We start from the raw sequence: 25,612 nt of genomic DNA, 5'->3' as shown, positions 1-25,612 counted from the left end.
AGATAAAATTCTTCAAAGTTCTTGAGTCCGTGTTGTACACTTTATTTTATTAACATACCAATCACTTTATTGATAAGGAAGTTTCCATAAGTTTGATTTAAGCTAAACTAAACGTGATTAATTTAGGATAAACTAAATATGAAGGTTGTGTTTTAATCAATTAAGACTAAAAGGCAGCAAGGGAAAATTTTTTAGAGAGTCTGTCAAGTATCTGGGAGCTGACATTTAAAGAAATGTAAGTACACAACACTTGGGCTGAGAGTGAATTAAATGTCAGCAAAAGAAACAACATTTTAAGAGCTCACAGTGCTTTAGCCCTTGTCCTTCACATAAGGGGGGCGTGGAGTGTGGAATGATTTCATGGTCCTATAGTCACCTCTTGTCCTGATTTCTCGTCCTGGTGAAATCTGGGTCCTGCTCACATCATGCCTTCTATGCTATCTTTTCCACTGCATTGACCCAAAGAAAGAACACGATTTTTTCTCTCTACTTCCCCAAGCAATCAGTATCGAAGCCCACTGTGTGTGATAGAATTCAGCTGAGTATTTGAGAGGATCAGAGAGGTTTAGCAGAATACACAAATAAATAAAATTATAGAATGTGATGCATAATCCGGTTACTATGATAACAGGTCAGACAGACCTAATTACACAATAAAGAGCTCTCTCAGAAGTAGCCTTTAAGCTATTACATAGAACATCTAAAGACAGATGTACACATCTAAGAAGACTGAAAATCTATATACCAGAATGTTGAGAGTGGTGAAAAATGTTAGTAATGTTTTCTTCCTCACATGTATTGTTAAAAATTTCTATGATAAACATTAAAATGTCTAAGAAAAAAGGCAGTTTTTAAAGTAACTTGAAATCAAGAACCATAAATTAAATAGTTGTGACTTTTTCTGGAGGGCCCTTCTTTGTACAACCCATTGGCTTAAACATCAATGTATTCCTCAGTGCCTTTCATATAAAAAATTAATAAGTGAATGAATATAGATACAGATGAAACACACTTTCCCATAGCCCATGTTCACAAAACATACTCAGAGTACTCTGAGTACTGAAATATCTAAAAACTTTATTCAATTTATGTAATATTGTATTTATATATAAATTTGATGAAAAATACAGAATATTACTACTTATCTGATTTTTTTAAAAGTATTACATAGAATTTCATAATTATTAAAAAAAATCCTTGGTTTAACTAGGCACTAGAAGAAATTAGATTGGTCTCTTTTAACTTATTACTTCACTTTATTTTTACTGATATTTTTAATTTTTTACAAATGTTTTGAATTCATTTCTTTGAAATTTCAGGAAGATATGGACATTGGAACAAACCTTTCACAAATTAGAATAGATTATTTATTTCTAATATCTTTGACCAATGTAAGTCCATTTATGTATTTTTTTCCTTCAAAATATGGAGAGTCAAACATATTACCATGTAAGTAAAAAGATAATTTTTAATAAGTGTTTTATACCTACATAAACTGCTCTATTTTAAGGCTTTTCACTGAGTAACCTTAAAATCAGTTTAACTATCAACAGATATTTTTTATAATTCACTTAAGATAATTAAACATTCTACATCTGAAAAATATACCTCTTATAAATATTGTCTTTTAATGCCTTTCAAATGGTGTAGTTAAATGATCATTTTAAAAGATGGTGAATTATTTAGAATTTCACATGTTACACTAATATCTCTTCAAATATAATCTCCTGTTAAATAGCCCATGAAGCTTCCAAATAAATTCAATGGGTAAAATCCTAGACACAATAGAGTTCAAATAAATTTCAGCATTAGAGACACATGGACCCATGTAAGTTCTACTTCAAGGGATTGTTCTTTAGAGCAATAATTGGCAAGTGGTTTGAAGCAATCAATCAGAAGTTTCCATGAGTAAGTAGGAGCCAAAATATTGTGGTCTTGGCTCAAGGATACCCTGGTGGAATGTCCATTCAAATCCATCACGAGCAGAGTCCACTTTGTTTTACATGACACTTGTATTCTTCATCAAGGGAAGTGCTAATCAACATACAAGAGCTTTTATTTCAACATTTAAACCTTATAAAGAACAAGTCATGGTAGCTCTTCCAACTAATCTCCAGGACAGGAAAGAGAAGCCAGAATAAGCAACGCAAGCCTGTTGCCCCACCAGTGACATTTATCTTGAGCTTGAGTTACTTCCTGATGTAGATGTTGGAGAAAGTTCATTTTGTACGTGACTTCAATCCAAACCAGCTCCCTAAAATGAGGTGAAAATGAAATTTTCAATCCTTTGGACCCAAAGAAGGGGTAAGATATGATGAGTGCTACTGCTAAATGAAGCTCACTAGTACTTTTGGTAGAATTTTCATTTTCTCCTCTTGTATAAAATGGGCTCACCTTCTGAGAGTCAAATAGAGGAAAAAACTATGTTACACTTATATCCAAATTCAAACAGGTTGAATTCACATTTGCTGAACAAGGATCATCTATTTCAAGAGACAAGAGAGCTCTATAATGAGAGACTGCCAGCAGTTTTCCTTTAAGGTCTGGAACAACATGTGTCTAGCAATCCTTGTGCCAAATAGGACAAAGGAAAGAGCTGGTGAAATGAGGTCATGAGAACAGAAGAACTTGCTTGTAATTTTATTAAACTTTTGAAGGCCTTAGTGTGACTCTATGATGTAGAATCCAGCTAGCTTGTCTTAGCTGGTTTCCAAGTCAATAGATCCTTGAATGGCCCTGACTTATGGCTTGTACCTCATCTGCTTCAAGCGTCCCAGGAAACCAGGAAATTCAACACAGAGCCCTCTTCAACCGCAAAGCTTCATATAAGGTGTGTGCATGACAATCATAGCATAGGTATTTGATCAGTAAATCTGCGCCCAAGATGACCTCATTCTATTTTTTATTTCCTCAAAGATTTGATGGAAAAAAAGAATGGAAATATGAAAAATATCTCTAGAGGTTTTATTCATTTTAATCATCAAAAGAGTTAGATAATGGAGAAAAAAGGAAAAATCATAAATATATCTCAATCTCATTTTTTTCTGGAAAGGAAAGGCTTATCAGAGTTGATTTATGGATTGTCAGATTTAAAGAAGTTACATTCTGGGAGAATTCACAATTTCTCTTCCCATAGTATATCATAGAAAACTGCCTGTAAAAGATACTGAAGGAAGAAAAAGATTTTACAATATTGTAAACCTGAGAGAAGGTTTACATACAGAAAGTAGGTGCTTTCAAAAGGGAGTCAATGCACACATTTTAGTTGAGGTGTGGGATAGACAAGATGAGGACAGGAGTGGTAATACAGTACAGAGAGTTTAAGGAAAACGTAGAAAGAATGAGAGGCTCCTCAGTAAGTAATGGAAGCAATAGTAGTGTGTTGAGGAATTTGAACAATCAATATATTCTCTTAAAAACACCTGAGGCAAGGAACTAGGCCCATGTTTATTGATCACTTTCTCTGTACCAGTTCTGCTAGCCACATCCATCCCCATGAGGTATGGATTAATTATAAATCCACCCTGGAAGGTGTGGACTTAATTCTCTCAAACTCACCATGACATATGAATTTGCATTTTAAATGACTGATATTCAGAGTCAATATCTTGCCAAAACCCATACTGTTTTTAAAACCAGGTTGACAAAAAAGGCAGTAGTGGCCAGTTATGGAAGCATGGCTCAAGAGAAGTAGAAGCAACAGAATTTGAATGAAATTTAGGAGTTGTTTTCATCTCAAATCACACTGTACTGCTTTCTTTCTCTAGAACATATGGTGTTCGGCACCGGTGTCCCTGGGGAAGGGGTTCTTCCATGAGCTCTCCCACACTCTCCCTGAGCTCATCCCAATCACTACACTCATGTAGTCCATGTCTTGATGTCTCTTAATATGTCCGTTGAGCCCTCTTGGCAATGAACTTCTTAAGAGCAAGAACTGTGTCTTTTTCACAGAGTTAACCATGGAGGCTCATTCAGTGCCTGGGACACAGGACAAGTGTTGCACATATTATGGTTGAGAAGGATGTGGTAATAAAGATAAAAGGAAAGAAACATACTCAAATGGTATTACCAAGGTATAAAGGCAGACCCGGTTTAGAAGAAGAGTAAGGATATATCCCTGCATGCTTTCTAGGTAACAGGATGGCTGTACCCTTTGAAGGGGGCTGGGAGGGCCTGAAGGACCCATCAACAGTTCAGGAGAGCCATGCTTAGCAGAGTGGTTGGTGGCAGAATGAGGTAAAGGAAGCTCTTTGAAAGACTGACTGATTGTGCCTTATAGTGAAGAGCGTTTCCATTACACTTGAAATGATTCAAGCTTCTTACCTTCCCTACCTGGCCCTGCATGACCTTGTGCGTGTCTCTTTCTCCAGCCTCATCCCCTATTTCTATTCCTCTCATTACCTTTATTCCAAATCCAGGTCTTCTGTCTATTTCTGGAACATGCCAAGTGTATTCCTACCTGGGGTCTTTACAGGGCTGGTTCCATCTTAACATTCAAGTTACCACTTCTTCCAGGAGGGTTTCAATAATAACAGTATATGAAATGCCTTCCTCCACCCCCAAGAATTGTCATGCTCTTTCAATGCTTATTGATCTCTGAATTTATATTATTTATTTGTTTGATGATTTACTTGCTTTTCTTTCATCTCAGCTCTGGAATTTTGAGCTACATGAAAGCAGGTACTTGGTTGTTTCACTTTTGAATCCCCGATGCCTGGTGCCTATAAGTGCTTAATAAATGTTTGTAAATAAGTGAATGAATTGATCACCCACCCTGCCGCCTTGCTGGGTAGCATTATCAGTGAGAATGGATAGACATGAAAATAATAGTTAATAATAGTTAACTTATTATTACTATATTCTGGGCACTAAGTGCTTTATGTGGATTAAAATATTTAATCTTCAGAGAAACCTAACATGATCCCAATTTTGCACATGAAAAACTAAGGCCCTGAGAGTTTATAATGTTTAGTATAGAGCATAGCACAACGTAGGTACAGGAGAATGTTAAGTTACACGAAATGACAGCATCTGGTTTTCTAACTTATCATCTGGCATATGAAATTGTTCCCAAAATTCATGGCCTACACGTCTTTGACCCTCGCACCATGGGGAAAATTTATACTTTACCTTCAGGATTTTCCAACCACTGTGTAGGTTATCTAAGGTGTCACCTGCAGCAGTAGATGTGCCAATCCCTTTGTTCCCACAGAGCCCTCTACCTAATTGTGTTAAAGCTCATAGCACATTTACATTGCACATGTGTGTTAACTTGCCTGTCTTTCTGATGAGATAGAATTCTTCGAGGTTAGGGATACTGTCTTCTTACCCCGCTATCATCCGTGCCTGTCATAGCACCGAATAGATTCTCAGAAAGCGTTTACTGAATACCATTGTTCATAAACTGAAAAAAAATTTTAATTACTTGTTCTTACAAACATAAGAATACAAATTTTCACTAGTAAAATGTATTTTTTAACATATTTATTAGAGTATAATTACTTTACAATGGTGTGTTAGTTTCTGCTTTATAACAAAGTGAATCAGTTATACATATACATGTGTCCCCATATCTCTACCCTCTTGCATCTCCCTCCCTCCCACCCCCCCATCTCACCCCTCAAGGTGGTCACAAAGCACCGAGCTGATCTCCCTGTGCTATGCAGCTGCTTCCCACTAGCTAGCTATTTTACATTTGGTAGTGTATATATGTCCATGCCACTCTCTCACTTCGTCCCAGCTTACCCTTCACCCTCCTCGTGTCCTCAAGTCCATTCTCTACTAGATCTGCATCTTTATTCCCGTCTTGCCCCTAGGTTTCTCTGACCATTTTTTTTCTTTTTTTTCTTTCTTTTTTTTTTTTAGATTCCAAATATATGTCTTAGCATACGGTATTTGTTTTTCTCTTTCTGACTTACTTCACTCTGTATGACAGTCTCTAGGTCCATCCACCTCACTACAAATAACTCAGTTTCCTTCCTTTTTATGGCTGAGTAATATTCCACTGTATATATGTGCCACATTTTCTTTATCCATTCATCTGTTGATGGACACTTCCGTTGCTTCCATGTCCTGGCTATTGTAAATAGAGCTGCAATGAACTTTGTGGTACATGACTCTTTGTGAATTATGGTTTTCTCAGGGTATATGCCCAGTAGTGGGATTGCTGGGTCGTATGGTAGTTCTATTTGTAGTTTTTTAAGGAACCTCCATACTGTTCTCTGTAGTGGCTGTACCAATTTACATTCCCACCAACAGTGGAAGAGGGTTCCCTTTTCTCCACACCCTCTCTAGCATTTATTGTTTGTAGATTTTTTGATGATGGCCATTCTAACCGGTGTGAGATGATATCTCATTGTAGTTTTGATTTGCATTTCTCTAATGATTAATGATGTTGAGCATTCTTTCATGTGTTTGTTGGCAATCTGTATATCTTCTTTGGAGAAATGTCTGTTTAAGTCTTATGCCAATTTTTGGATTGGGTTGTTTGTTTTTTTGATATTCAGCTGCATGAGTTGCTTGTATGTTTTGGAGATCAATCCTTTGTCATTGCTCCATTTGCAAATATTTTCTCCCATTCTGAGGATTGTCTTTTCATCTTGTTTATGGTTTCCGTTGCTGTGCAAAAGCTTTTAAGTTTCATTAGGTTCCATTTGTTTATTTTTGTTTTTATTTCCATTTCTCTAGGAGGTGGGTCAAAAAGGATCTTGCTGTGATTTACGTCATAGAGTGTTCTGCCTATGTTTTCCTCTAAGAGTTTGATGGTGTCTGGCCTTACATTTAGGTCTTTAATCCATTTTGAGTTTATTTTTGTGTATGGTGTTAGGGAGTGTTCTAATTTCATTCTTTGACATGTAGCTGTCCAGTTTTCCCAGCACCACTTATTGAAGAGGCTGTCTTTTCTCCACTGTATATTCTTGCCTCCTTTATCAAAGCTAAGGTGACCATATGTGCGTGGGTTTATCTCTGGGCTGTCTATCCCGTTCCATTGATTTATATTTCTGTTTTTGTGCCAGAACCATACTGTCTTGATTACTGTAGCTTTGTAGTATAGTCTGAAGTTAGGGAGCCTGATTCCTCCAGCTCCGTTTTTCTTTCTCAAGATTGCTTTGGCTATTCGGGGTCTTTTGTGTTTACACACAAATTGTGAAATTTTTTTGTTCTAGCTCTGTAAAAAACGCCAGTGGTAGTTTGATAAGGATTGCATTGAATCTGTAGATTGCTTTGGGTAGTAGAGTCATTTTCACCATGTTGATTCTTCCAATCCAAGAACATGGTATATCTCTCCATCTATTTGTATCATCTTTAATTTCTTTCATCAATGTCTTATAATTTTCTGCATACAGGGCTTTTATCTCCTTAGGTAGGTTTAGTGCTAGATATTTTATTCTTTTTGTTGCAATGGTAAATGGGAGTGTTTTCTTAATTTAACTTTCAGATTTTTCATCATTAGTGTATAGGAATGCAAGAGATTTCTGTGCATTAATTTGGTATCCTGCTACTTTACCAAATTCATTGATTAGCTCTAGTAGTTTTCTGGTAGCATCTTTAGGATTTTCTATGTATAGTATCATGTCATCTGCAAACAGTGACAGCTTTACTTCTTCTTTTCCGATTTGGATTCCTTTTATTTCTTTTTCTTCTCTGATTGCTGTAGCTAACACTTCCAAAACTATGTTGAATAATAGTGGTGAGAGTGGGCAACCTTGTCTTGTTCCTAATCTTAGTGGAAATGGTTTCAGTTTTTCACCATTGAGGACGATGTTGGCTGTGGGTTTGTCATATATGGCCTTTATTATGTTGAGGAAAGTTTCCTCTATGCCTACTTTCTGGAGGGATTTTATCATAAATGGGTGTTGAATTTTGTCGAAAGCTTTCTCTGCATCTTTTGAGGTGATCGTATGGTTTTTCTCCTTCAGTTTGTTAATATGGTGTATCACGTTGATTGATTTGCGTATATTGAAGAATCCTGGCATTCCTGGGACAAACCCCACTTGATCATAGTGTATGACCCTTTTAATGTGCTGTTGGATTCTGTTTGCTAGTATTTTGTTGAGGATTTTTGCATCTATGTTCATCAGTGATATTGGCCTGTAGTTTTCTTTCTTTGTGACATCTTTGTCTGGTTTTGGTATCAGAGTGATGGTGGCCTTGTAGAATGAGTTTGGGAGTGTTCCTCCCCTGCTGTATTTTGGAAGAGTTTGAGAAGGATAGGTGTTAGCTCTTCTCTAAATGTTTGATAGAATTTGCCTGTGAAGCCATCTGGTCCTGGACTTTTCTTTGTTGGAAGATTTCTAATCACAGTTTCAATTTCAGTGCTTGTGATTGGTCTGTTCATATTTTCTATTTCTTCCTGGTTCAGTCTCGGAAGGTTGTGCATTTCTAAAAATTTGTCCATTTCTTCCAGGTTGTCCATTTTATTGGCGTATAGTTGCTTGTAGTAATCTCTCATGATCCTTTGTATTTCTGCAGTATCAGTTGTTACTTCTCCTTTTTCATTTCTAATTCTATTGATTTGAGTCTTCTCCCTTTTTTTCTTGATAAGTCTGGCTAATGGTTTATCAATTTTGTTTATCTTCTCAAAGAACAAGCTTTTGGTTTTATTGATCTTTGCTATCGTTTCCTTCATTTCTTTTTCATTTATTTCTGATCTGATCTTTATGATTTCTTTCCTTCTGCTAACTTTGGGGTTTTTTTTGTTCTTCCTTCTCTATTTGCTTTAGGTGTAAGGTTAGGTTGTTTATTTGAGATGTTTCTTCTTTCTTAAGGTAGGATTGTATTGCTATAAACTTCCCTCTTAGAACTGCTTTTGCTGCATCCCATAGGTTTTGGGTCGTTGTGTTTTCATTGTCATTTGTTTCTAGGTATTTTTTGATTTCCTCTTTGATTTCTTTAGTGATCTCTTGGTTATTAAGTAGTGTGTTGTTTAACCTCCATGTGTTTGTATTTCTTACAGGTTTTTCCTGTAATGATATCTAGTCTCATAGCGTTGTGGTCGGAAAAGATACTTGATATGATTTCAATTTTCTTAAATTCACCAAGGCTTGATTTGTGACCCAAGATATGATCTATCCTGGAGAATGTTCCATGAGCACTTGAGAAGAATGTGTATTCTGTTGTCTTTGGATGGAATGTCCTATAAATATCAATTAAGTCCATCTTGTTTAATGTATCATTTAAAGCTGTGTTTCCTTACTTATTTTCATTTTGGATGATCTATCCATTGGTGAAAGTGGGGTGTTCAAGTCCCCTACTATGATTGTGTTACTGGCAATTTCCCCTTTTTTGGCTGTTAGTATTTTCCTTATGTGTTGAGGTGCTCCTATGTTGGGTGAATAAATATTTATAATTGTTATATCTTCTTCTTGGATTGATCCCTTGATCATTATGTAGTGTCCTTCTTTGTCTCTTGTAATAGTCTTTGTTTTAAAGTCTATTTTGTCTGATATGAGAATTGCTACTCCAGCTTTCTTTTGATTTCCATTTGCATGGAATATCTTTTTCCATCCCCTCACTTTCGGTCTGTTTCTGTCCCTAGGTCTGAAGTGGGTTTCTTGTCGACAGCATATATACAGGTCTTGTTTTTGTAGCCATTCAGCCAGTCTATGTCTTTTGGTTGGCGCATTTAATCCATTTACATTTAAGGTAATTATTGATATGTATGTTCCTATTACCATTTTCATAATTGTTTTGGGTTTATTATTGTAGGTCTTTTCCGTCTCTTGTGTTTCCTGCCTAGAGAAGTTCCTCTAGCATTTGTTGTAAAGCTGGTTTGATGGTGCTGAATTCTCTTAGCTTTTGCTTGTCTGTAAAGCTTTTAATTTCTCCATCAAATCTGAACGAGATCCTTGCTGGGTAGAGTAATCTTGGTTGTAGGTTTTTCTCCTTCATTGCTTTAAATATGTCCTGCCACTCCCTTCTGGCTTGCAGAGTTTCTGCTGAAAGATCAGTTGTTAACCTTATGGGGGTTCCCTTATGTGGTATTTGTTGTTTTTCCCTTGCTGCTTTTAATATTTGTTCTTTGTATTTAATTTTTGATAATTTGATTAATATGTGTTTCGGTGTGTTTCTCCTTGGATTTATCCTGTATGGACTCTCTGCGCTTCATGGATTTGATTGACTATTTCCTTACCCATATTAGGGAAGTTTTCAACTATAATATCTTCAAATATTTTCTCAGTCCCTTTCTTTTTCTCTTCTTCTTCTGGGACTCCTATAATTCGAATGTTGGTGCATTTAATGTTGTCCCAGAGGTCTCTGAGACTGTCCTCAATCCTTGTCATTCTTTTTTCTTTATTCTGTTCTATGGTAGTTATTTCCACTATTTTATCTTCCAGGTCACTTATCCATTCTCCTGCCTCAGTTATTCTGCTATTGATCCCTTCTAGAGAATTTTTAATTTCATTTATTGTGCTGTTCATCACTGTTTGTTTGCTCTTTAGTTCTTCTAGGTCCTTGTTAAACGTTTCTTGTATTTTCTCTACTCTATTTCCAAGATTTTGGATCATCTTTACTATCATTATTCTGAATTCTTTTTCAGGTAGACTGCCTATTTCCTCTTCATTTGTTAGGTCTGGTGGGTTTTTACCTTGCTTCTTCGTCTGCTGTGTGTTTTTCTGTCTTATCATTTTGCATATCTTACTGTGTTTGGGGTCTCCTTTTTGCAGGCTGCAGGTTCGTAGTTCTCGTTGTTTTTGGTGTCTGTCCCCAGTGGGTAAGGTTGGTTCAGTGGGTTGTGTAGGCTTCCTGGTGGAGGGGACTAGTGCCTGTGTTCTGGTGGATAAGGTTGGATCTTGTTTTTCTGATGGGCAGGTCCACGTCTGGTGGTGTGTTTTGTGATGTCTGTGGCCTTACTATGATTTTAGGCAGCCTCTCTGCTAATGGGTGGGGTTGTGTTCCTGTCTTGCTAGTTGTTTGGCATAGGGTGTCCTGCACTGTAGCTTGCTGGTCGTTGAGTGAAGCTGGGTCTTGGCGTTAAGATGGAGATCTCTGGGAGATTTTCGCCATTTGATATTACGTGGAGCTGGGAGGTCTCTTGTGGATCAGTGTCCTGAACTTGGCTCTCCCACCTCAGAGGCACAGCCCTGATGTCTGGCTGGAGCACCAACAGCCTGTCCTCCACATGGCTCAGAATAAAAGGGAGAAAAAAAAGAGAGAAAGAAGAAGATAAAATAAAATAAAATAAAGTTATTAAAATAAAAAATAATTATTAAGAAAAAATAATTTTTTAAGTTAAAAAAAAAAAGAAAGCAGATAGACAGAACCCTAGGACAAATGGTAAAAGCAAAGCTATACAGACAAAATCACACACAGAAGCATACACATACACACTCACAAAAAGAGAAAAAGGGAAAAATATATCTCATTGCTCCCAAAGTCCACCTCCTCAGTTTTGGGATGACTCGTTGTCTATTCAGGTATTCCACAGATGCAGGCACATCAAGTTGACTGTGGAGCTTTAATCCGCTGCTCCTGAGGCTGCTGGGAGAGATTTCCCTTTCTCTTCTTTGTTCGCACAGCTCCCGGGGTTCAGCTTTGGATTTGGACCCGCCTCTGTGTGTAGGTCGCCTGAGGGCGTCTGTTGTTCTCTCAGACAGGACGGGGTTAAAGGAGCAGCTGCTTCGGGGGCTCTGGCTCACTCAGGCGGGGGGAGGGAGCGGTACGGAGGAGGCGGGGCGAGCCTGCGGCGGCAGAGGCGTCGTGACGTTGCACCAGCCCGAGGCGCGCCGTGCGTTCTCCCGGGGAAGTTGTCCCCGGATCACGGGACCCTGGCCGTGGCGGGCTGCACAGGCTCCCAGGAGGGGCAGTGTGGAGAGTGACCTGTGCTCGCACACAGGCTTCTTGGTGGCGGCAGCAGCAGCCTTAGCGTCTCCTGCCCGTCTCTGGGGCCCACGCTGATGGCCGCGGCTCGTGCCCGTCTCTGGAGTTCGTTTAGGCGGCGCTCTGAATCCCCTCTCCTCGCGCACCGCGAAACAAAGAGGTAAGAAAAAGGTCTCTTGCCTGTTCGGCAGCTGCAGACCTTTTCCCGGACTCCCTCCAGCCAGCTGTGGCACACTAGCCCCTTCAGGCTGTGTTCATGCCGCCAACCCCAGTCCTCTCCCTGCGATCCGACCGAAGCCCGAGCCTCAGCTCCCAGCCCCGCCCGCCCCGGCGGGTGAGCAGACAAGCCTCTCGGGCTGGTGAGTGCTGCTAGGCGCCGATCCTCCGTGCGGGAATCTCTCCACTTTGCCCTCCGCACCCCTGTGGCTGCGCTCTCCTCCGTGGCCCCGAAGCTCCCCCCTCCGCCACCTGCAGTCTCTGCCCGTGAAGGGGCTTCCTAGTGTGTGGTAACCTTTCCTCCTTCACGGCTCCCTCCCACTGGCGCAGGTCCCGTCCCTATTCTTTTGTCTCTGTTTTTCCTTTTTTCTTGTGCCCTCCCCAGGTACGTGGGGAGTTTCTTGCCTTTTGGGAGGTCTGAGGTCTTCTGCCAGCGTTCAGTGGGTGTTCTATAGGAGCAGTTCCACGTGTAGATGTATTTCTGATGTATCTGTGGGGAGGAAGGTGATCCCCGCGTCTTACTCTTCCGCCATCCTGAAGGTCCTCTCTCGTAAAATGTATTTATAAGTAATTTAAGTTTGATAAAAAATAGTATTTTTTTTATTATGGCATAATTAGGTTAATTCAGTCACACAGTTCATATTTTAATCATGTCAGAGACGGGCATCTTGCAAAATATATATTGGTCTTAGAAACATATATGAACGTGACTTTTTGGCCACATTATTAAAAGTATAACTGTGAGGTTTCAGATTCCCTTCATATATAAGTAGTAGTTCATCAGGTCACTCCCCTAACACACAGTTATTCTAGATAAGAAAACCTTTAGCAGTTCAGCATTGGGATTTGGTTAAGCAGATCGTCTGAAACAGCGGATGTTTTTCTAAGGCTTACCTGATTAATCCAAACCTCTGGAGTCTACTCTACTGAGCTAGAAATCTTAGAAGGAGAGGTGTTCTCATAATAATTTTCAACACAATTTGTTTCTGGCTTTAGCCAAAAATAATGTAAAAGAGACCTGTCGACACATTAAGGTCCAAACTTAGATTTTTTTTTAAAAAAGGCTTGGAGGTTAAAAAAAAAAAAAAGTCTTTGAAATTTAAAAGAAGTTCCATTCTGGGTTGCAGTTCGAACAACAATATAAAGCCACAACCCAAGGGTAAATGCACTGGACAGTCATCCTTTATTTTATCAGATTATGGTGTGGTCCCCCTTCAGGTAGGAAGAGTCCATTGAGTCCTTCTCCGCCTCTGGTAAGTTCATCTCAATGAAAAGGATGAGGAGGTGATGAAAAGATAAGAGTTCTAAGGAGGGCAGCCTATAATAAGAAACACAATAACAGGAAAAAGGTGGTGGACACACAGCATTAAAAGGGGCCTTAAGTGTGAACTTGGGGGGAAGAAAAGTGAAAACAAAGGAACGGCTGAAGCCAAGAAGGAGAACAATTGATTCTTCTGCCCTGTGGACAAAAGCTTTGCCTGCGTATTTGGAGAATGTTGATTTTCCCCTCTCAGACAACTTCAATTGAACCCATGTTCTAAGAGTGACCAAAACAATGTAAGGTACCAACTGGACTTGAACGAAGAATCTAGTGTGCACACCTACAGATAATTTAACATTTCCAAAAGCATTTTAAATGGTTTTAGCAATCTAGGAGCGATTTTGCTTTCAGTGTTCTGCAAAGCAAAAGCACAATGTAATTATCTTAATTTGGTCTATTAAGTACTTGTTTGAAGTGGGCTAGAATTCCAGGAATCTTGTAAGACCGAGCTCCAGCAGCATTATTTAGGGACATAATTCCATACAAACTGGAGCATAAATAAAACCACAATACACAGAACTTGTATGAAAAGAGGAAAAAACCTACCAATCTAGGGTCAGCCTCTTACAAGAGGCATTTGGTAAGGTTACAGTATTAGCCTGCAGATGCTATAGTGTAAAACACCTTGTGGAGAAAATCTTTTCCATTTCCCTTTATTTGTAAAACTAAATTGGTATCACCTGCCATGATCATCCACCTTATTCACTGGGCTAGTTCTATCTTTTGGTTCCCTAAATTCAAGTCAATCCTCAAAGAACAAATTTCTATCACCACAGAAAATATTCAAAAGACTCTTAAAGTGACTTTTTAAATGGAGACCAAAATCACATGAGTGGAACGCAAGGCATAGTATTTCAAGGCATGAAGGAAGGGTGGAATAACTTGAATGCTCCTAGTGGTGGTGTTTCTAATCTTTCCTAATGCCCCATATTCACGTGATAATTGTAAGGTTGTGTTTACCCCTGATTTCTAAATCAACCACTCCTTTTCCATAGTTCCTAAAAGTATTTCAAGCAAAATAAAATACAGTTACAAAATGGGCATCTGTACAACCCACTGGCCCATTTGTGAAAAGTGGTGCTCATTACTGATAGTGGAATTAGTGGGAAATTGGAAACCTATTTAGAAACGTTAGGAATTATCTCAGGAGGGGTAAGATCCTTATTTGGACTGAAGCTGTCTGGAGAAATAGGAAAAGAAAGACTCAAAGGCTAGACTGCTATTTGTGCATCGTAATGCATGGTGGCCACAGCACCGCTGGGTGGAGATGACTCATTCTCTTCCTGCAGAGCGAGCGAGGGGAGGTCATAGGGAGCAGCGCCGAGATGTTCTACCAGCTGCCCGCTTCTCTTCTCCGGGAGCAGCAGAGAAGGTTAAAAAGCCTGTTTACGGTTCAACGATTTCTTCCTATTCAGCCTACGCTGTACACAGAGTTATGAATCCCACAGAAAGGCTGGCTGTAGTTTTCTTTTTCATGTTCTCCTGAATCCTAGGAAAGTTGGAAACAAGAATGGAAGACAGAGAACTCTTACACTGAAGACAGTAAGGACTTTCAGTGGGATGGTGCTGCCCGGGGCTCCTCTCAAAATGTAAACAGTCCTAACCGCCCGGGTTTGGGGGCTGCCTTGGGAGCCCAGGCTGCCGTCACCCATGCCAAGCCCGTGGGCACTTGACACGTCTCTGGGGTGAGTTGAATCCGGGCCACACATGGGAGCAAGCCAGATGACACTGGCAGGCTGTCCAAGCCACACCGGCATGGCGGGCACCCACCATTTCCTGATTCTAGCAACAGGTTGGGGACTCCCAGGTAAAGAAGTGTGTCATTACAGGCTTGTGGCGTAGACAGAGGTTTAGGCCGACATGACTAATCCACGGCAATTTTTGGACTTTCCCTCCGCTGGATCTGAAGCACCTCTGAGAAGCCTTCCCTGATGGCCACGGCTGGGAACTGGCCCAGATGACAGGGGTGCTTCTTTCTCTGAATTTCTGGATTCACGGTTCTCCGCTTGGGATAGGCTGGCAACCAAAAATCCAGCAAGGACCCTGAACCAAGGGGTTGGTGCAGGGTGAAGACAAGATGTTAAACAAACGATATCCAGATAACTCCTTTCATGACAATTGCGATAAAGGCTATGAAGAAGTGCAGGGCACTGAGAAATCATAGCTCGTATATTCTGTACCACCGATTCATCACTTAGCATTCAACACTTACTTGCTTTCTGTGTGTAATGAATTCCCCTGCTTCTGATAGGTCTCTAACCTTTCTGGGTAGACTGTAAACTCATGATCGTCAGGGACTTGACCTGAGAGAGCATTATCTTGCAGAGATCCTTATCATAGCCTCTCAAAAACACGTGATGGTTTACTTTTGCTGAACTGAATCATGTGAAAGAACACACTTCTGAAACAAAGACAAGGGGGGATGATTAGAGCCGAGCTCATTGTAGCTGCTGCCTGCATTGGGTGGGGCTCTTAAGGAAGGGAAATTGCTCTAGCAGTTTAAGTGTCTACACCCCTCTCAGTTACTATCTGAAATGTGTGGGAAAGGAAAATAAAAAGAATTGACTTTAAAATCCTCCACTTCCTATACCTTTAAAGGAGGGGACCTATAGCCCTTTGTGCAGCAGAGATCGATCATGAGCCTTCAGAGATGCTCAGGTAGCAGTAGAACCGAGGAGGGGATAGAAAGTGATTTATTTTTTGGAAAATAAGTGAGGAGAATTAAGTTGGGGGTGAAGGAATGCTGGGGATATAGAGCAAGGAGACCAAGCACCCCCAACTCTTTGTGCTAAACATCAGATGATCAGTGATACATGGAAAGAGAATGAAGGAAAACAGGATGTGCTTAACTCTATACGATAAGGTGATGGATTTGACCATGAAGCCTCCTCACTCTTCTCACATCGCATCACATCACACGGGGCCACACCTGCTTCAACTGGAAAGTGCCAGCTCTCTCTCCTTCCTTCACCAAACTCTGCACTGACTTTCCCAGGTTCACACCAAGCACATTGGCAAAGCCCGAAGCCACCTTCCAGCTGCTGGAAAGAATGCTTCTCCTCTCCTACAGCATAAAGAAGGCTCCACCCCGGCACCACTGTCAGTGGATATGCAAACTTCACGCAGATCAGCCACACTTAGGCTGTGCTTTGCTCTTTCACCGAGAAACACGGCAACAACCACAAGAATTTTCCATCATTCTGGCTACAAAGCTCTCCAGAAATAGAGTATCTATTAAGTTGGCTTTCAGAATGTAATATTAGAAAGATCAAGTCTTTTTAAAACCACGGAGAGCATATAAAGTTGCAGAGTCCGGGAGTGTTAGGGCAGAACTCCAGGCTCCCCACCGGGTCCAGCCCTGCAGTGACAGTTGTTCCTCTTTCCAGCTTGGCTCATAACTACTAAGACCTCTGCTGCACACATAATGTTTATCGTTTTTCTCCCCAACTGTTATTCATGATTGAAACAGCCCTTGAAGGCAGGTGTGGGAAATGAAATATTACTGAAATATAAGGTGACGATCAGCATTACATTTCAAGCTAAATTTTCTAACTAGGACTTAAATCATTTAAATTTCATATAATTTCAGAGAATACCTTTTTTTCTTAAGAGAAAAACACCTTATACATTATTGGGTGGATTCAAATAGAAAGAACCAGAGGAAATAATCTTTGACCAGCAGCGAAGATAAGTGGTTATATATCTTAGCTGTCAAATGTAACTATTCTTTATAAATCCTGAATGGCAACTGCTTTTTTCTCCCCTTCCTTTTCTGGCCTTCTATTTATTTTTATTTATTTATTTATTTTTATGCCCAGGTGAGAAATTAGAATATATCTCAGTTCTGGCTTAACTTGTTAAGGTATCAAACAGGATGTACAAGTCCTCTTCAAAGGGGCACCATTACTTGTTAAATAAAATTGCAACACATGGTTAAGAATTCCTTTAATAGCCCTGCAAAATAAAGTAGATCACTGACCATCAATGCTCTGCAGCAAGATAAAAATGAACCTGTGACAATCAACATCTTCTCTTCACAGATGTATAGCTCATGTAACTATGATGCTATGTCACCCTTGTTCTGCTTACGAAGCTCCAGACTTGTCTCTGTCTAAATCTTCCAAACCTTGACTCAAGCACTTTGTAATGGAACTACAGTCAGTGATGCATTAAGTTAGTAGGCAAAGAAAGGATCTAAATACTGTTTTATATGTAATGGCTGGTTGAGGACCACAATCCAAAAACCTTTCTCCTTAAACGAAGCAGGAGATTCTGAAAAATCAAAACCATGGTTTGGCTGCCTTTCTCTTGTTTCAGCTTCTTTTGTCTCTTGGTTCTCTTACTTGTGGAAGCGAAGGGCTAAATCCCTAAAGCGGAGCCTGTTAGGGATATTTCCAGTCTGACTCAGACAGGAAATACCACAAAGATCGTGAGGGAGCTGGTTCCCGAGAGATTTCTAGCCCAGGTTACCTACTCCAGAAGTTGAAATGTGTTAGGTAGTCTTCAGAAGAAAAATAGCACTAAATTATGGGGGGTTACCCAAGTAAATCCCTTCCCGATAATCTCTTACTAATAGTTGGATTTCAGTTAAAAACGATTTACTGTAAATCTGTATCTATCATCCTTTCGTATAATCTTTCTTTAACTAGACTCTTGTCTTGGTTAGGAATTAGTTCTTATTGAATGACCTGAAAGTGATTACCATTATACCAACGCAATATTTGTCATTAACTTGCCTAAATTGCTAATAGTGTGATTGGTAATCTATACTGAAACATGCTTCTCTTTGGTCACACTTCAAGCCAGCACAATGCCAATGCAATATTAGCAAACGATTGACTTGAATGGCCCTTGAAGAATCTGGAAGTATGAAAAAGGAAAAGTTGTCATCGCTTTCTTAAAACTAGAAATTAAGCATGTTTTTTAGACGCTAGAAGCTTTGCGTACACCCTTATTTCCTCACAATCAAATGTAATTTTTAAAATTCTATTCATGGCAAGAAATACTCATTTTAAATGGTGCCCCCTAAATTTCTAAATATCCTGAATAAAATAAATTACCCAGTCTGCAGTTTAAAATACATGAAAATAATATGACATGAAATTAATAATAAATATAAATGGGAACCTAAAGGAAGTAAGCTTTTGGTATTTTAGAACATGGGAAAACAAGTATTTATCCAGGTATACACCTCACTAGTGTTCTCACCAAATTACTCTTGTTCACGGATTGTGTATCTTGGCTAAACAACTTTTGAGAAAAGGAAACTCCCCTTTACCTCTGCATCCAATTTTCCAGTTATAATGCGTAGTTCAAAGTACACTAAGGCCGACCTCACCCAGTGCCAAAAAGTTAAAATTATGCTCTTAAGGTTACAGCAGAAACATTTGAAATTGCTTAGTAGATGATTCACTTGTTTCCCTTTTTCTCTCAGCAGGAATGAGTACTGCCTTTTACAAGCTGTTCTCTGAGTTTTTATTAAATAGCCACAAAAGTGCAACAGTATGATCACTGCCGTTAGCTAGAATAACAACAACCCAGGAGCCAGACCTTGGTTTCTATACTAGGTCTTCAAGTCATCCTGATGCAGAGCAGACTGCATGGAAATCAGGATACCCATCTCACTGGAAATTAACATGCTTTACCTCTCCAAGTCCGCCCCCAATCACACGCACTCTGCTTGGTTTTCACAGAGTTATATGTGTGGAAGGAATACTAAATCCATCTGCAGTGAGAAGTTTCTAATATTGATTAACTTAGTAATCATCAAACATCCTCGTTTTACAGGTTGTAACAGTGACCTAGGCAGTGTTCAACCCTCAGGCAGCCTTACCATGCAGGGATAAAGTGAGCCTCAGGGGAGAAGACGTAAATTTAAGAGTAACTGGGTAATTCCAATAAAAGAAACAAGTTCTCCAGTTCTGGTTCTAAGGACAGGGAGGGGTAAATGGGAGCAGTGAATGGAGCATTCCATGGAAAAGTAACAGGATAAGAGAAGGTCTAGGTTAAGAGAGAGCATAGAACGGAAAGTGGTCTGACAGACGCTAGAGAGTAGTGTGCTGTGTGCGGTGCGCATGTTGGGAGGTGGAGGGTAGGCAGGAGGAGAGGGGACGATGGAAATACTGGGGTGGAATCTGGAGCTCTTATGCCAAAGGCTACAATGCCTCATATATCTTGAAAGTGAGATATCAGGTAAGAGTATCAGTCTTAAGTATTATCAGCCCTGGTAAACTGGTGCCTCAGTGTCTGCACCTTATGTCAACTCAGGCTGAACATACTGGACTTAACATATGTAGTGAGAAGGAATTCTGGAGAAACACAGCGATTTCCTTAACCTGAACCCTTAGAACACCAACATACAGGAACAATTATGAAACAATTATCCTAGATATATCTATGGCATAATAAATGACAATAAACCCACTTTTATGATGCTTTAAATGAAAGATCTCAAAGAAATTTACAAAATCTACAATAAGAGCCAGTTTACGAAGGATAGCATGGAAAGGAAGATAAGGATAAAAGGATAAGGATAGAAGGATAAAATGGAAAGTTGCGTAGATTTCAAATTTTAATGAACTTATGTGGGTGAAGAGCTTTGTAAATTTGTAAATCAAAATATATTTTATATTTGTTTTTAGTATTCTCCTTTGAGTTTTAAAGATAAATTTAAGTATGTACATCTTTATATATCTGCAGCAGAAAGTTTATAGTATACTATAATCTCAAGTAGTTTCCTAGAAGCTAACTAACTAAAGACATGATGTATTCTAACTATAATGAATAGCAGTTCATTACAGTTTTTCCTTTGGAAAAATATGATATGTAAATCAACTAATATATTAATGATTGGTTATTTTTACCTAAGACTATGTTTCAGTGGCAACTGTATTTGTATCAATCTAGTGTATGGTAGCTTAAATTGAAACAAATTAAATTAATTTAATTGGCATGGGTTAAACTAGGATAAGTATGTGCTGGTGAAGTGAATGTTTGTCCCCTGGGTAAAGGAGGAGACTTTTTCTTCCTAAATAATGATTTGGGCTCAGTGTTAACAAATAAGAGTAAGTCATAACATGCTAACCCGCAAGAGGTATGTCACAAAATACTAGATCATTTGACAAAGAGCAAACAGAAGCCTGGAAATTAAACTATTTCCCCAAAGCCAGACCTAGCGGAAGCGAACTGCCAGAGCTGCTTGCCTCTGTATTTTTTTCTTAGTGGTACCCCAGAGAAGAGGGAGGTCCTTCTGAGGGCCACTGGGGAGGGGAAGGCTGGTGGGCTTTATCTAGTGCTTTCTGCTAGGGTAGTGCATGTCAATTTTAGGGTCACATGGGGGATCTTGTCATTGTACAGATTCAAATTCAGTGGGTCTTAGGTGAGGCCCTAGATTCTGCATTTTGAGAAATCTTCCAAATGATGCAGATGCCCTTGGTCTGTGGAACACACTTTAACGGCCATCTTCCCGGTGAAAGGAAGAGGAAATTCTCTTTCTTTTTTACAAGTTTCCTTCAATTTCCCAGCTCGCTTACCGCAGAGCAGCAGGTCAGTAAAGTCACAACTTCACAATAGCCCAAACACAGAAAAACCTTTGAAAGGAAGAATTAGATTGACTTCAGAGGGATCGCTAAAAGGAGAATGAATATTTATTTTTAAAAAAACAAAGCATACTCATTCAGATTAAAATAAAAGGATAGCCAACCTTTTCAGTGAAATTGCCTGCCTAGAAATATAGCCATCACATCTTTGAGGACAAATAAGACAGCACCTCAGGTTTAGACTCAATCTTCTTAAGTTTCTACAGAGTCCGTTTGGGAGAAATATTATGAAGAAACTTGGAGGCTGAACCCTCCTCCTCCACCGCCTTCCCTAAGTGTCTAATATTTGCATTATATACAAAAGGAATCTTTCTACTCTATGATCTGTCAAGATTAAAAATTTTCTCAGGCCAGAGACATGCTAAGATGAAACAAAATTATAACTGAACAAATCCTACTCCAAAGCTGTTTCCAAGTAGGAATGAATATCAGAAATATTTACTTCACATATTTTCCATTGGATGGCCTTTTCAGATTCTTGCTACTTTAAATACAAAAGTAATATTCATTGGGCTACACTATTTTTAAAATGTGTTCTTATAATCAATTGTCAAATCTTCTTCAAGCTTGTATATAGGTGTTGGGCTCCTAGAATCTAAGTGGCTATATAGTAAAGCACTATGGTAGATAATTTAACTTTGGACTAATGAAATGCATATAGTTCCTCAAACAACTTAAAAATATGATGTTCTGTTAACAGTTATATGGACATATTTTTATTTAGGTAACTATAGCAAAAATAACTTGTATTCAGTGTAAGAAGAAATTACAGATTTGAACTGTGCATGAGTTTTATTTAAAAATTTCATTTTTGCTCCATTTTTTTTTATCAAGTCTATACTTTTAAGAGGGAGAAAGTCACAGAAATGTGTCTATACATTGACCTTTTCAATTTACATAAACAGTCTTCAACATTCAGAAGAATAGCAGGAAATCCTAATAGACTTAGCATTTGGTGTCTAGGAAAACAGACACATTTGGTAATCACACCTATATACCCTAATGTCTGAGCAACCATTAGACGGTGTTTACTTTTTCAGTTACGTAATTAGAAATCTATTACATTAGGGCATTTTGGAAATGGGAAATTAAGAATCTTTTTCTTTGCAAGTGGTTATAAAAGGCAGAGTTGATTGCTGTTGATTAAAGAATCTGTAATGAAAAGTAGTTTTTCCCTTCTTCCAAAGAGTTGCATTTTTTTCAAAGAGGTACTGGAGGCAACAGAAGCAAAAAATGCCACTTCGGTAGACGTTAACTTGAGACACGGATCTAATATATTTACAGCCAACAGCTTTAAAAGTCATATGCAATCCCACAAAAGCAATACTGATTTCACTAACTTTGACATAGATGTCAAACTTGATAAGCACAAGTTCAAAAGATCTATACAGACGTATACAAAAGATATATATCTATACAGTAGTCCTCCCCACTTATCTGCAATTTTGACTTCCAAGGTTTCAGCTACCCACAGTCAACTGTGGTCCAAAAATATTAAATGGAAAATTCCGGAAGTAAACAATGCATAGGTTTTAAATTGCGTGTCTGTTCTGAGTCACGTGATGAAATCTCTCTCCATCCAGCTCTGACCTGCCTGGGATGCCCCAGCCATCGACATCGTCAATCCAGCCATCCACTTGGTCACAGCTGATGATCCAGCATCACTGGAAGCAGCCAATTGCCCTGACGTGTCATCGAAGGTCAGTACCAGCCTAACGCCACATCACAATGCCTGTGTCATTCACCTCACTTCCTCTCCCGTCATCGCAAGAAGAGGGGTGAGTACAGAGCAATAAGATATTTCGTGAGAGAGAGAGGCAATACTCACAGTCATAATTGTCATAATTTACTATTAGTTATTGTTAGTCTTTCACTGTGCCTAATTTATAAATTAAACTTTACTGTAGGTGCGTGTGTATAGAAAAACACATAGTATATACAGGGCTTGGTGCTGCTATTTCAGGCGTCACTGGGGATCTTGGAATGTATCCCCTGAGGATAAGGAGGGACTACTGTACCAAAAAAGTATACAAAAGACATATATCTGTACAAAAGATCAGAAAGCCTATACTTTCTGATATGAGATATGCTTAACAATTTTGAAGTAGAGTAAAAATTCCTGTAACGTCTGTTACAAGATGTCCTGTTCAGGGGCTTCCCTGGTGGCGCAGTGGTTGAGAGTCTGCCTGCCAATGCAGGGGACACGGGTTCAAGCCCTGGTCTGGGAAGATCCCACATGCCGCAGAGCAACTAGGCCCGTGAGCCACAACTACTGAGCCTGCGCGTCTGGAGCCTGTGCTCCGCAACAAGAGAGGCCGCGATAGTGAGAGGCCCGCGCACCGCGATGAAGAGTGGCCCCCGCTTGCCGCAACTAGAGAAAGCCCTCACACAGAAACAAAGACCCAACACAGCCAAAAAAAATAAATTAATTAATTAATTAAAAAAAAAAAAAAAGATGTCCTGTTCAGGCATAACTATTTACAGAGAAAATATGAAGTGAATATGATATATTGTTTCAGCTATCAATCACTACGTAACAAACCACCACAGATTAAGTGGCTTAAAGCAGCAGTTGTTTTCTTTGCTTAGAATTATGTGGGTCAGTAATTTGGCCTGGCTCAGCTGGCAGGGTCCCCCCCGCCCAGTTTTATTGAGATATAATTGACATACAGCATTTTTGCTTTGCCAAACTCCTGAACTTCAGATAAAAACCATAGAACTCTGTGGCATCATCAGCCACCACCACAGCAACAACAGACAGAACTTAAGGGCCTTCCATCATACAAAAATTACCTCTAAGATGAACCACAGACCTAAATGTAAGAGTTACAACAAATAAAAAAGAAAAAGAAGAAAAGGGCAAAAAAACACATACTGGGAAAAATATTTGAAAATACATATTTGATAAAGGACATATCAGAATATATAAAGAGCCCTAAAAGTTCAATAATAAGAAAACAAATTAAAAATGAGAAAAAGATTTGAACAGACCCTAAAAAAAAAAAAAAGAGAGAGAGAGAGAGAGAGAAAGCGATCGGATTTGTGGTTACCAGAGATGGAGGGTGGAGGGAGGGGAACTGGTCGACGGCCATCAAAAGGCACTGCAAACTCCAAGTTATAAGATAGATAAATACTAGGGAGTAACGTGCAGCATGATCAGTGTAATTAACACGCTGTCTGTTATCTACGAAAGTTGTTATAAGATAAACAAATGCTAGGGAGTAACGTGCGCATGATCAGTGTAATTAACATGGCTGTCTGTTATGCCTGAAAGTTGTTAAGAGAGGAAATCCTAAGAGTTCTCATCACAAAGAAACTTCTCTACTTCTTTAATTAATATATGAGCTGATGGATAATCACTAACCTTATTGTGATAATCGTTTCAGGATGTATGCAAGTCAAATCCTTATGTCAGACACCTGAAGCTTATATAGTGCTGTATGTCAGGCATACCTCAATACAACTGGAAGAGAAAAACTATAAAATTTCTAAAATAAAATGTAGGAGACAATCTCCATGTCCTTTGGTTGAGCAAAGAATTCTTAGACATCATGCCGAAAGCACAATCCATTTTTTTAAAACCTTGACAAATTGGAATTCATCAACGATTTTAAAAGACGCTTAAAATAGTGTCAAAAGACACTATCAAGAAAGGTAAGTCTCAGACTAGGAGAAAATATTTGCAAATTATATATCTGGTAAAGGACTAATATGTGAAATATTAAAAAATACAACTCAATAATAATGACAAAAACAATTAAATATGGGCAAAAGATTTGAATAGATATTTCATCAAACAACATACACAGGTGGCCAAAAAGCACATGAAAAAATGCTCAGCATCATTAATCTTTAGGGAAATGCAAATTAAAGCAACAATGAGATACCATTGCATATCCTCCAGGACGGAAAAAATTATGTACAATAACAAGCCTTGGCAAGGATGTAGAGAATCTGGAACCTTCATTCATTGCTGGTGGGGATGTAAAAAGGTGCAGCCACTTCGGAAAAGAGTTTGGCAGTTGATCCAAATGTTAAACCTCTGCCACAGGACTCGACACTCCACCCCTATCTATTCAGGAAAATGCTAACATATGTCCACGTAGACACATGTGGATGTCGATTGGAGCATTATTCATAATAGCAAAAAAAATAAACTGGAAATGCTCCAAAATTACAATCACCTGATGAATGGATGAACAAAATGTGATATATCTATACAATGGAAAACCCGCAACTGAAAGAAACAAACTACTGGTACACGGTACAAAATAGAAGAACCTCAGAAACATTATACTAAGTGAAAAAAGTGAGACACAGAAGACTACATATTTTATGATACCGTTTAATGTAGAGCCTAAAAAAGACAAATTTACAGAGACAGAAAGCAGATCAGTACTTCCTGGGGCTGGGTGGGGGGTGAGGATTTCAAGACCAGATCTGTAAGGAGTTGTATTTAATGGGCACTAGGAAACTTTATGTGATGAGGAAAATGTAAGTGTCTTGTGGTGACGCTTGCACAGCTCTATAATTCAGTTAGTTTATAGTAAATAAAAGACACGTCAATAAAGCTATTTAAGAACAGTTAGACATTGAGTGTACCAAATTTCATCTTCAGTGCTTCCTGGACTTTAGGACATCTCTTTACACTTAAACA

At 39.0% G+C, this 25,612-nt stretch overlaps 1 long non-coding RNA gene across 1 annotated transcript in view; it reads left to right on the top strand.

Moving 5' to 3' along the window:
- LOC309651405 overlaps window positions 1-23,101 on the top strand; it is a 98,884-nt gene extending 75,783 nt beyond the window's left edge. The window contains exon 4 of the long non-coding RNA XR_014258100.1: window positions 22,539-23,101. This is a non-coding gene — a long non-coding RNA (uncharacterized lncRNA). The remainder of the gene's footprint in view (window positions 1-22,538) is intronic.
- Window positions 23,102-25,612: the final 2,511 nt, after the last annotated feature.

The sequence above is a fragment of the Balaenoptera physalus genome (genome assembly GCF_965194825.1).
Source record: "Balaenoptera physalus genome assembly, chromosome: 21".
Lineage (NCBI taxonomy): Eukaryota > Metazoa > Chordata > Mammalia > Artiodactyla > Balaenopteridae > Balaenoptera > Balaenoptera physalus.
Note: the sequence above shows the minus strand (reverse complement) of the source record. Positions and strands in the feature narration are given on the sequence as shown.